General features: G+C 38.1%; 1 protein-coding gene and 1 pseudogene across 4 annotated transcripts in view; both read right to left on the reverse strand.

Moving 5' to 3' along the window:
* ZEB1 (zinc finger E-box binding homeobox 1) overlaps window positions 1–12936 on the reverse strand; it is a 199725-nt gene that overhangs the window by 98445 nt on the left and 88344 nt on the right. The window lies entirely within an intron of this gene.
* On the reverse strand, window positions 4616–11449 carry LOC130851262 (L-lactate dehydrogenase B chain-like; annotated as a pseudogene).

Raw genomic sequence — 12936 nt, forward strand, 5'->3', positions numbered from 1 at the left:
CCCGGAACCTTGTGCCTCTGCCCACCTCCTTCTCATCCTTCAGATCCTGGCTTAAGTCTCTACTTAAATGTCACTTCTTTGAAGTGCTCCCAGTATAAATCCCCTCTTTTACACATCAGTTATCATACAGCTTGTGTGATTCCCTCCACGACACTGGACGCTCCTTTAGGTCAGGTTTTGTGTCTGTTTTGCTTAGGAAGTATCACCAGTCCTAAGCATATTTAGTACACATTTTGTTGAGTACATAAGAGTCAAGGCCTAGAAGACTACCAGCCACAAATCACAAAGGCTACTGCCACCACCAGTCAGAGGCCCAGAGCCCTGCCTGGTACCATGACGTCACTGGAGAAGGCGACTCCAAACACCGGTGTGGGGCAGAGGTGAGCAGTCAAGACAGTACCCGTCATCCCTGCCGCCCCACCAGACACAGCAGAACGAGGATGAAACCACCACAGTGAAACCAGAGGGATTCTCATTCTACCTTTCTATAAAATACTGAGCTGGAATTTTTAAGAATTTCACTGCTAGGAAACAAAAAACGGTTTTAAATCACCAATTTAAGGAATCCAAAATGCTTTTTTTTAAAGAAAGAACATTGTTAAGAGTAAGAAGGTACAGAATAACATTTAAAACATCTGATTAGTAAAAAGTATGAAAAATAAAGAATATAAACTGGGCTTAGAACAACGCTGATAATTAAATAGGATCACGTCATTACTCTTTAGCTTAAAACCTGTCAGTGACTCTCCCCCCCCGCCCCGCTCTCCCAATAGACTCCCAGCTCTCATCCCCTCTCCCCCCACAAAGCCCTTCACAACCCAGCCCCTGTCAGGACCACCCCCTTCACAGACTCCCCCCATCACATTTAGGCTCTGGCCTCCGAGACCTACCTCCCCAAGGCCTTGCTCTCTGTTCACCGTGCTCCCTCCCCAGGAACGCTCCTGTTCCTCTGTCCTGCAGGATGACCTCACTTGCCTCCGCTTAGCCAGCCCTTCCTCTCAGAGGGGCTCCAGGATTTCTACACGGGGAGGTTTAGGGGCAACCCTCTGGAGGGAGAGAATGCTGGAGACTTGTCTTACAGATGTTCTGTAAAACAAAACACAAAGTACTTTGATGATCAGGTTCAGTTGGTATCGTTTTGGGGTCTGAAGGAGATTCTCAGGGACTAAAACGTCTTCCTTCTCTCCCTGGTGCTGACACTGCTTCTACTGGAAAAGCTTGCTGGGTACCCCAGCCCTGCCCAGATGCCACACACCACTGTGTATTTCCCTCCATCAGAGAACTTTCACTGCATTAGGGTTGTCTGTCCATCTGTGTCTTCCACTAGCTTACGTATCCACAGGTAAGAGCACAGACTGTCTTTTCGTAGCTCCAGTACTAAATTCCTATGTCTTGGTACATAGTAGGTGCTCAAGAAAAACAATTCGTTTGACAGAATGAATCAAGTGTTTTATGAAAACCTATTTGCACAATGTACCATGTTAAGTGTTCAAGTGGGAAACAGAGATACTGCCTGGTTGAAAATATGAAACATAAAATATTTACAATAGCTTCAAATAAACAAACTACCAGCAAATATGAAACAGATGGTAAAAACTAGAAATTTGTATTAATCAGTATTCCTATAAATCTAAATTTCTAAGTGAAACACCTTCTATATCATCAAAGCAGCATTAAAGACACTGCAGTACAGTATATCTTGTTAACGGTGTGAATCTGACTGTAGTGTGCTGAGCACTGCTCGCCTATGATTAAAATGTGATTCCCACTCATTAATTAGAATAGTCAATTTCCTGACACTGCTTTCAGGATCCAGAATAGAAGGCTAAACCTAACCTAAACCTCAAATCTCACCAGGTACTTCTGGCTGTGTTTTTAAACACTGCAAGGAAGGGGGATTATGTCTTTGAAGAGGAAGGAAGAGGCACCTAGAAGTGGAAACAGACACATATTGTGCTGAGAAGGGGAAACGTTACCATGAGAGACTTGTGCTGAAGAGCAAGACTAAGTGAGACTCGGAAAACTTTAAATTCTAGGTTGAGTTTCGTTTTGATTTGGTAGCCAATTAAGGACTATTAAATCTCCTAATTTGGGAATGGAAGATATAAAAACACTGCTTAAGTAAATGCACGGCGCATGGTAGGATCTCAAAAGTATATGGAACAAGTGAACTGAATGTATCAATATTTGAGCAGGGTGAGACTGTGGTATGGATTCCAGCACGGAAGACACAGTAAACCAGGTGTAAAAAGATGAGAGCCAGGGCCAGGGGAGCGGCTGCCGAATTGGACAATAATGGTTTTGTAAATTTTCTAACAGCCCAAATGTTTACCCTGGACCTGGTTTCATTAATCAGAGTAATGACACAAATAGAAATTTCTAGGCTGTTATGGTACAATCAAGAAATTATATTTGCTTCCCAGAACCATGTTATTTGGCCAAGTATGTGCCTGTGTTGCTGAGTCCTTGGATTAACTATAAAATATGTAACTGAGTTCATTCTTTCTACATACTCCTGTGTTTCTGGTGTTCTAAAAATAAAATTTGGGTACACATGTAATATCTCCTAGTTTATAAGGGACTTTGAATCTTTAGTCAAATAATATATTTTAAAATTTGATTCAATATCCTCTAGGAAAAATGACTAAAGAGTTCATTGAGAATTCAAATTCAACATTTTTAATTTCCTGCTTTCCATTTTAAGCAGACTGGTGTGTTACCATCACATAGGTAACTCTAAGCTTATAGTAAGACTAGAAAATATATGTTGCCACGTCATCATCTGAGAGTAAAAAATACACTTAATATTTTTTTGAATATTTGTCCTTGAATTTGTTTTTATATTTTAACAACTTTGAGATGTCTTTGACATATAAAAGTTATATATATTTAAGTTGTACAACTTGATGTTTTGATATATGTAAATGAACATATCTGTCACCTCTACAGGGTTACAGTTTTGTGCCTGTGTGTGGTGACATTTAAGATCCAACTTCAATGAGAATTTCAAGTATGCAACACAGTACTGTTAACTACCATCCCCATAGTGTACATTAGATCCCTAGAACTTATTCATCTTGCATAACTTAAACTTTGTGCCCTCAGACCTCCATCACCCCATTTCCACCTACTCCCAGCTCCTGGCAAACACCATTCTACTCTCTGCTTCTGTGAGTTTGATGATTTTAGATTCCACATAGATGTGAGATTTCTTTTTTTTTTTTTCTTTTTTATGCATCCCATTCTTCATTTACCTGCTTTGTTTCATTCTTTGCACCCCAGGTGTAATCATCTCCCAGAGTTCTCCTTAGGGCCCTCCCTCCCCACCCCTGTCAGTCACAGGTCCAAACTCAAGCTTCAGTCAGGTGTGGATGGGATGCTAATCCCATGCCTCAGTCTCACCATTTTACGCACTCTTCCCACCCACAGCCCACGTGGAAAAGTAAAACACCTTCTCTTCCCAACTTCAAACGCCAGCCTTTTTTTTAAAAAGATTCAATTCTGTTAATCCTCTCATATATCTTTTACTCCCATGTGAATCAGAACCCTCAACACTTTGTTTTGTTGAATAAAACTGGTTTTCAGCCATATAGGCACTCTAATTTCTCCTATAAAATACAGCTGCTTGAAATTGCTACAGCACATTTGTCTCATTTCTCTACTCGGTCTGGATTAGCCCCTCATTGCCTACAGGATAAAAATCTCTAAGTGAAGAGAAACACTACCACTTTCCCCCATTCTCCTTGGCCTCCTTCCCGATTCCTCACAAGTCTTCCCTCTGGCAGGATGGTCTCAAGTGGAATCCTGCCCTCGCAGCCCATTTGAGCTCATGCTACTGTCTCCATTCCCACTCCAAACTTTCTCCTCTTATCTCCTAGCCACAGAAACTAAAACTGTGAAAATTCTCTGCCTCCACATGGACTGCTCATTCTCAGCAATGCAGCTGGATCACTGTCCTGACTATCTCAGCCCAACTCTCCTCACCCCCCCCCCGCCGGCTGTTTACAAGCCTCTACTAGAGCACTTTGTTTCACATTACATTGCAGTTTCCTAGAATGCAGGAATTCTAACAGGAGTCTCTTTGAATATGAATACAGGCACCAAAGTGACAACATACTTTAAAAATGGAGAAATACTATCCATTCACAGCTGCCTTTGTATCCAGGACCTGGTATATGAGATTTCCTTATTTTTAAAGTCTGAATAATATTCCATATATATGTAATATTTCATTTATATATTCCAATTATATATAATATTCCACATATGTACATATTTATAATATTCCATATATATATAAACATTCCACATATATAAGTGTAATATGTGTGTATATATCACATTTTCTGTATCCATTTATCTGTTGAAAGAATTTAGGTTGTTTCCATATCTCAGCTACTGTGACTAATGCTGTGCTTGATATGGGAATGTATGTGATATCTTCAAGATCCTGATTTCATTTCCTTTGGGTATATATCCAGAAGCGCGATTGCTAGATTACATGATAGTTCTATTTTCAAATGTTTGGAAAAGAGTATGGCAATTGCTTGTAGTAGTTGTACCAATTTATGTTTCCACAAAAGTGCATAAGAGGTTCCCTTTTCCCTACATCCTCGCCAACACTTATCTCTTCTCTTTGCGATAACTGCCATCTTGACAAGTGTCAAGTGGTGTCTCTTGGTTCCGACCTGCATTTCCCTGATGATGAGCATCTTTTCATCTCAGTTGTATGCGTTACTTCTTTTGAAAAGTATCTTTTTAAATTGGGTTATCTGTATTTTTGGTATCGAGTTGTATGAATTCCCCATATATTCTGAATAATAACTCTATACTGCATATGTGGTTTGCAAATATTTTTCCCATTCTGTAGTATGCCTTTTCATTTTGTTCACTATTTTCCCACTTCCAATAATGGATAGAACATCCAGCAGAAAATTAATAAGGAATTTTTCCTTTGCTGTGCAGAAGCTTTTTAGTTTGATGTAATTCCCCTTGTCTATTTTTTGCTTTTGGTGTTATAGCCAAAATAATTACTGCCAAGAATAATGTAAACAAGCATTTCTTCTATATTTCTACTAGGAGCTTTATAGTTTCAGGCCTTAAATTTAAGTTTTAATCCATTTTGAGTTGGTTTTTGTGAATGGTGTAAGATAGGAGTCCAATTTAATTCTCTGGCATGTAGATATCCAGTTTTCCCAGTACCACTTGTGGAAGACACTATCATTTCCCTGTTGTGTGTTCTTGGAAACTTTATCAAAGATCAGCTGACTGTAAATGCATAGGTGTATTTCTGGGTTCTCTATTCTGTTCCATTGGTCTGTATGTCTGTTTTTATGCCAGTCTCATACTATTTTGATTACAAATTTTGTAATGTAACTTGAAGTCAGTCCCTCTGATGCCTCCAGCTTTGTTCTTGTTTGAGATTGCTTTGGCTATTTGAAGTCATTTGTGGTTTTATATGAATTTTGGGATTGTTTTTTCTATTTGTATAAAAACAAAATCACTGGGATTTTGATAGAGATTACATTAAATCTGTAGATCACTTTGGGTAGTATAAACATTTTAACAATATTAATTTTTCCAGTCCATGAATGTTGGATGTCTATTTATTTGCACATTTTAAAATTTCCTTCATCTATGCTTTATAATTTTTAGTGTACATCTTTAACCACTTTGGTTAGGTTAATACCTAAGTATTTTATTCTTTGCTTAGCTAATGTGAATGGGATTTTTTTGCTAGTTTCTTTTTCAGATAGTTTGTTGTTAGTGTACAGAAATGCAAACAATTCTTTCAATGTTGATTTTGCATCCTGCAACTTTGCCGAATGTATTAAGTTTTAACAGGACTTTTTTTGGAGCCTTTAGGGTTTTCTACATGTCATGTCCTTGCCAGCAGGTAATTTTATTTCTTCTCTTCTGCTTTGGATGCCTTTTATTTATTTTTCTTGCCTGAATATTTTGGTTAGAACTTCTATTACTATATTGTTAGCTATATTGTTCTCGCTCTTGGAGGAAATCCTTTCTTCCCCATTGATTATGATGTTCTTTTTTTTTTTTTTTCATATATAGCCTTTGTTGTGTTGAAGTACGTTCCTTCTATACCTTTTTTTGTTGAGTTTTTAATCATAAGAGGATTTGAGTTTTGTCAAATTCTTCTTCTGCATCTATTGAAATGATCATGTGGTTTGTGCCTTTCCTTTTACTCATGTGGTGCACCACACTGACCAACTTTCATATGTTGAATAATCCTTGTATCCCAAGGATATATCTTACTCAGTCATGGTGTATGATCCTTTTAATGTGCTGTTGAATACAATCTGTTAGTATCTTGAGGACTTTGCATCTATGATTATCAGAGATACTGGCCTGTAGTTTTCTTTTCTTGTGTTGTCTTTGACTGGCTTTGGAATCAGGGTGATGCTGGCCTTGTAAAATGAGTTTAGGAGCATTCTCCCTACTCGTATTTTTTGGGTACAGTTTAAGAAGCATTGCTACGAGTTTTTCTTTGAATGCTTGGTAGAATGTGCTCTGTGAAGCCACCTGGACCACAGTTTTTCTTTGTTGGCAGGTTATTACTGATTCAATCTCTTTTTTATTGGTCTGTTCAAGCTTTCTATTTCTTCTTGATTCAGTTTTGGTAGGTTGTATGTCTATGAATTTACTGATTTCTTCTAGGTTATCCAACTGTTGGCATATAATTGTTTCTAACAGTCTCTTATGATTCTTTTTATTTCTCTGTAATGTCTCCTCTTTCATTTATGATTTTATTTGAATATTTTCTTTTCTTTCCTTCAACTAGCTAAGGATGTGTCAATTTTGTTTACCTTTTCAAAAAAACAACTCTTACTTTCATCAAATTTTTTGGGTAATGTTTTTATACTCTCTACTTCATTTATCTCCACTCTAATATTTATTATTTCATTCCTTCCACTAATTTGGGGTGTAGACTGTTCTTTATCTAGGTCCTTGAGTTGTGAAGGTAGACTGTTTACCTGAGATCTCTCTTCTTATTTTAATTTAGGCATTTATCACTATAAACTTTTTTCTTGGTATTACTTTTGCTGCATCCCATAAACTTTGATAAATTGTATTCCATTTGCTTTTGCCTCAAGGTATTTTTAAAATTCCCTTTTGATTTCCTCTTTCACTTTATGATTGTTCAAGAGTGTGTTGCTTAGCTTTCACTTGTTTGTGAACTTTCCTGTTTTCTTTCTGTCACTGATTTCTAGTTTCATTCCACTATGGTCTGAGAAGATACTTGCTATTTCACTCCTCTCAAATTTGTTAAGATGTATCTTATGACCTAACAGTAATCCATCCTGGAGAATGTTCCATGTGCACTTGAGAAGAATGTACATTCTGCTACTGTTTGGTGGAAAGCTTTGTATATGTCTGTTAGGTCCTCTTAGTCTATAGTGTTGTTCAAGTCAGCTGTTTCCTTATTGATTTTCTGCCAGATGTTTCATCCATTACTGAAAGTGGGATATTGAAGTCTGCAACTATTATTGTATTTTTTTTTCACACTACACTAGTTAATTTTATTTGCTGAAGGATTCATTTTGCAAGCATTAAGCCAAGCTTGGGCTTTGATTCTGGGAGCCCAGATTCACACACTTAGGAAGATAAAAGCAAACTGTGCTCCAGGTACATGGATGAAAACTAAAGGCTTGTGGTTAATAACACTGTAATTTAAAGTTTCTACAGTCTAGCAGCCAGAAGTCACAGGTCCTTTAGGTCCTTCTGGATGTCCCACAGGGTGTCTGCACTTTTCTTGAGTTGGGTAACCTCATTATCCTTCAGCTTCTGGTTGATAACACTGGTTAACCCCCAAGCATTCAGGATACATGGAAGGCTCAGGAAGACTTCATTCTCAATGCCATACATCCCCTTCACCATTGTTGACACTGGGTGAATCCTGGATAGATTTTTCAACATAGATTCAGTAAGATCAGCCACACTTAATCCAATAGTCCAGCTGGTGTATCCTTTTAGCCTGATGACTTCATAAGCACTTTCAACCACCATCTTATGCACTTCCCTCCAATTTTCACTATCATTGTCCGTTTCCATTTCTGGATTCAGTTCCTGGAGAGAAACACCTGTCACATTCACCCACTCCACACAGCCACACTTGAGTTGCCATGTTCTCCCAAAATCCATCCATGGCAGCTGCTGGGATGAATCCCAAGTTTTTCAGCCATAAGACAGCGAAATCTAGAAGAATCTATATTACACCCACTCCCAATCACACAGTGCTTGGGTGATCCACTTAGTTTCCAGGTAACATATGTAAGAATATCCACTGGGTTAGAATCCACAATTATGACACAGTCAGGACTGTACTTGATGATCTGAGGGATGATGAACTTGAGGACATTAACATTCCTCTGCACCAGATTCAGAAGACTCTCTCCCGCTTGCTGGCAAACTCCTGCAGTTACCACCACGATCTTGGAATTGACAGTCACGAGTAATCTTTGTCTGCCACAGTTTTCAGTGTCTGAAGGAATAAGCTCCCATGCTGCAGGTCCATCATTTCTCCTCTATCTTCCAAAACATCCACAAGAGCAAGCTCATCAGTCAGAGACTTTCCCAGAATGCTGATGGCACATGCCATACCAACTTGTCCAACACCCACTACAGTGATCTTATTGTTTGGGACCACTGCCCCTCCTTTTGCAACTGGTGCAATCAGTTTTTCCTTAAGAGTTGCCATTGTGCCCAGGGGAGAGAAAGTTCTGGAGATGGAAGTAAGGATTGCACTATTATTGTATTTCTGTCAATTTTTCCCTTTTGATTTGTCAATGTGTTTTATATATTTAGATGCTCTGTTACTGGGACCATGTATAATTTTAACTGTTCTACCTTCTTGTTGAGTTGACCCTTGATTATTACATAATGACCTTCTTTGTCTCTAGTGACAATTTCTCACTTAAAGTTTATCTTGTCTCATATAAGTATAGCCACCCCTGCTCTCTTTTGATCACTATTTCTATGTAATATCTTTTTTCTTTCTCTTTAACTTATGTATCTTTATATCAAAAATTCATCTCTTGTAGTCAGCCTATCACTAGATCTGTTTTCTTTTTTTTCTAGTCACTCAGCCACTGTTTGCCTCTTGATTGGGGATATTAATCCATTTAAAGTAATTATTCACAGTCATTATTGACTTACTGCTTGCATTTTGTTCATTGTTTTCTGTGTGTTTTGCAGTTCTTTTTTCTTCTTTTTCTTTTTGGTGTGGGATCTTCCTAGACCAGGGATTGAGCCCATGTCCCCTGCATTGGCAGGTGGATTCTTTTTTTTAAGAGCTTTTATTGAGATACAATTGACAGACAATAAACTGCACATATTTAAAGTGTACAATTCGATATTTTTTCTTATTAGTAATGTATATATGGCAATCCATACTTTTAACCACTGCACCACCAGGGAAGTCCCATTGCAGTTCTTTTTATTCTTTTCTTCCTCCCTTCTTTTGTTATTTGATTTTTTTTGTTTTTGGTAGTTACTTGGTTTGATTCCTTCCTCTTTATTATTTGTGTATATACCAGAAGTTTTCTCTTTGTGGTCACCATGAAACATATGTCTTCTTGTATTTATACTACCTTAATTTGATAACTTATGTTCAACTATATACAAAAACTCTAGTTCTTGATGTCAGAATTTACTTTTTATATTGTGAATCTGTTATTTAATTTTTGTGGTTATAATAATTCTTGACACTTTTGTCTTTTAATTTTTTTAAATTATTTATTTATTTGGCTGTGCCAGGTCTTAGCTGTGGCATGTGGGATCTTTGTTGCCACATGCAGGGTCTTTGTTGTGGCATGCAGGATCTTTATTATTATTATTATCATTTTTAGTTGTAGCACACAGGATCTTTATTGCCACGTGCAGGATCTTCACTGCGGTATGTAGGCTCTTTAGCTGAGGCATGTGGGATCTAGTTGCCTGACCAGGGATCGGACTCGGGCCCCCTGCACTGGTAGCATGGAGTCTTAACCGCTGGACCACCAAGGAAGTCCCTTGTATTTTAATTTTTACATTATGGTTACAGGTAATTTGCATACCACCATTACAGTGTTATATTATTCTATATTTGTCTACATATTTAGCTTTACCAGTGAGATTTATATTTTTATATATTTTCATATTGCTGTTTTGCATGTTGTGATTCCATTTGAAGAATTCCCTTTAGAATTTCTTGTAAGGCAGGTCTAGTGGTGATACCCTTCTTCATTTTTTGTTTATTTGGGAAAGACATCATCTCTTCATTTTAAAGGATACCTCACAGGGTATAGTGTTCTTGGCTGGAAGGTTTTTTCCTTTGAAATATATCATTCCACTCTCTCCTGGCCTGAAAGGTTTCTGTTGAGAAATTCACTGACCGTCTTATGGAGAGTAAGGGGGTTCCCTTGTATGTGATGATTCATTTTTCTCTTGCTGCTTTCAAAATTCTCTCTTTGCCTTTGACATCTGACAGTTTAACTGTAATGTTTCTTGGTGCAGACCTCTTTATGTTCAATCTATTTGGGGTCCTATGGCTTCTTAAGTCTGGATATCTATTTTCCTTCCCAGATTTAGAAAGTTTTTAGTTATTATTTTTTAAAATAAACTCTCTTCCCCTTTCTCTCTCTCCTCCTTCAGAGAGTCCTACAATTAGTATATTGGTTTATTTAATAATGCCCCATAAATTCTGTATGATTTTTTCGTTCTTTTTCTTTCCTTTTTTTTTTAAGCTCCAACTGGATAACTTCAAGTCACCTGTCTTCAAGTTCACTGATTCTCTCTTACGCTTGATCGTGTCTGATATTGAAGCTCTGAACTGCATTTCTTAGCTCAAGCATTTTATGCTTCAGCTCCAGAATTTATTTGGTTCTTCTATATTCTTCCTATCTCTTCATTGAACTTCTCATTTTGTTCTTGTCTTATTTTCCTGATTTCCTACAACTGTTTGTCTATGTTTTCTTGTACCTCACTGAGCTTCTTCAGGACAATTATTTTGCATTTTTAAAGGCATTCTGTGGATCTCCATTTCTTTTGGGGTAGGTTATTGGAAGTTTATTGAGTTCCTCTGGTGGTGTCATGTTTCCCTGATTTTTGGTGTTCCTTGTTTCCTTGCACTGGCTGGTGTCCGTGCATTTAAAGAAGCAGTCACACTTTCCAGTTTTCATAAAGAGGCTTCCGTAAAGAAAGACCTTCACCTGCAAGAAGGTCTGAAGAGTAGGTGCATGGGTGCCAGTGGAAGGGTGTGCAAGAGTACACTGCTGCACCAGGTGTAGTTGTACACAGGACATCGAGTGCAGGGGTGCATGGCAGCTCCAGGTTTGGGGGAGGGACCCAATGGTGCAGCAGCTGAGGTCATCAGTGGCTGTGAGGGCTGGTGGGGTCCTCGACAGTGACTCTGGGTCCAGCAGTGCGTGTCCTTGGCTGGACAGGGGCTAGGGCTGGCTATGAACGTATGCACAGCAGCAGGGGCTGGCTGCAGGCACGCGTGTGGCAGCAGAGGCCCAGGCCAGCTGTGTGCACTTGTTCTGCTGTAGGGGTCATCCGCAGACACATGCTCAGTAGTGGGAGCCAGGATGGTGGCAGGGGGCAGACGAAGTCGTGGGTGGGTGGGTGTAGTGGTAGCAGCCAGCTGAAAGCACTTGTGCAGGGGTTGGAGCAGCAGAGTGTATTTGTAGCTGTGAGGACAGACTACTGATACATGCATGGCAGGCTGGCAGCAGGAGCTAGGCTGACCACGCTTGGCAATGGAAGCCAGTAGCTAGGCTTGCATGTGGTGGCAGAAAGTATTTTATTTTGTATTACAGTAGTAAAATATAATAATGAAGATGCTCAACGTATTTAATTATTCCAATTTTGGCTTAGAAATCTCGATCACAAAAAAGAGAAAAAGATTAAGAGCCCACTGATAAGTATACCTAAAACTATCTTTCTTCTTCTCCAAAAATATGAAATATTAAATTATAACCAATTAAAAGAACAAAAACATTTAGTCAAGATAGTCTTCAGAACCATGTGTTAGTAGCAAACAGTAGCCCATATTTAAAATCTGGAAAAAAAATCAGTCCTCAGATAATCACACCTACATGGGACACAAACTGTAACAGAGGAAATAACTTCAAACATTTCAACACATTTTTATACCAGCAATAATAAGGTGAAGTAGAAAGCCAATAAGACATTAGCATTTATATCTAAGATTGTTACAAATGAGTCCAGCCTTGATTAACAATTAGGTATCTCATATTCTGAAGCCCTTTTAAATTTCTGAGTGTCAACTTGGGTAGCTCTTCAACCACCAGGTAACTCTTTTTTGTTATTGTTCACAACTGAAGAGAAATTAATACTTGTTGCCAATAATCATTCACAAAGGGTTATGAAACAAAATAACCAATCAATATTAGTGATTCTAGATTATCTTTGAGAAGGCCAAAAAAAAAAAAAGGCAACAAATATCCCAAATACAGGTTTTAAATTCAAATAACAACTGCACTTTTCTATGTTTAGAATCCATCAAATTGTATTTACAAAACTGTTAAAGTGTCAAAGTAGTGAGTAAATGGTAAAGGGCTCTCTATTAATGTCAGAAATGAACTGTATATATGGAAAATAACCGATGATTTAATCGACTCCAATAAGATGGAACTGTTACTTTTTAAATTACAAGTACAAGAGAATCTAATTCCCACTTGAGAAAAATGAAAGGTAAGGAAAGACGTTAAAAGAGATGTAATCCCACCACCCATAATGATTTGCCCCCCAACCCCGTGAACAGAGAGACTTTTTTTTACACTATTAGCAGTAATTGTACTAGTCCTAGTAGTGGCAACAGCAGCCAGGATGATGAAGGTATCTTTGTCTAATTTATATAATACATATGGGCTAAGTATTCCTAGCACTAGTTCTCAGAAATGTAATTTTTTTTAT

Source organism: Hippopotamus amphibius, chromosome 4 (assembly GCF_030028045.1).
Source record: "Hippopotamus amphibius kiboko isolate mHipAmp2 chromosome 4, mHipAmp2.hap2, whole genome shotgun sequence".
NCBI classification, from domain to species: Eukaryota; Metazoa; Chordata; class Mammalia; order Artiodactyla; family Hippopotamidae; genus Hippopotamus; species Hippopotamus amphibius.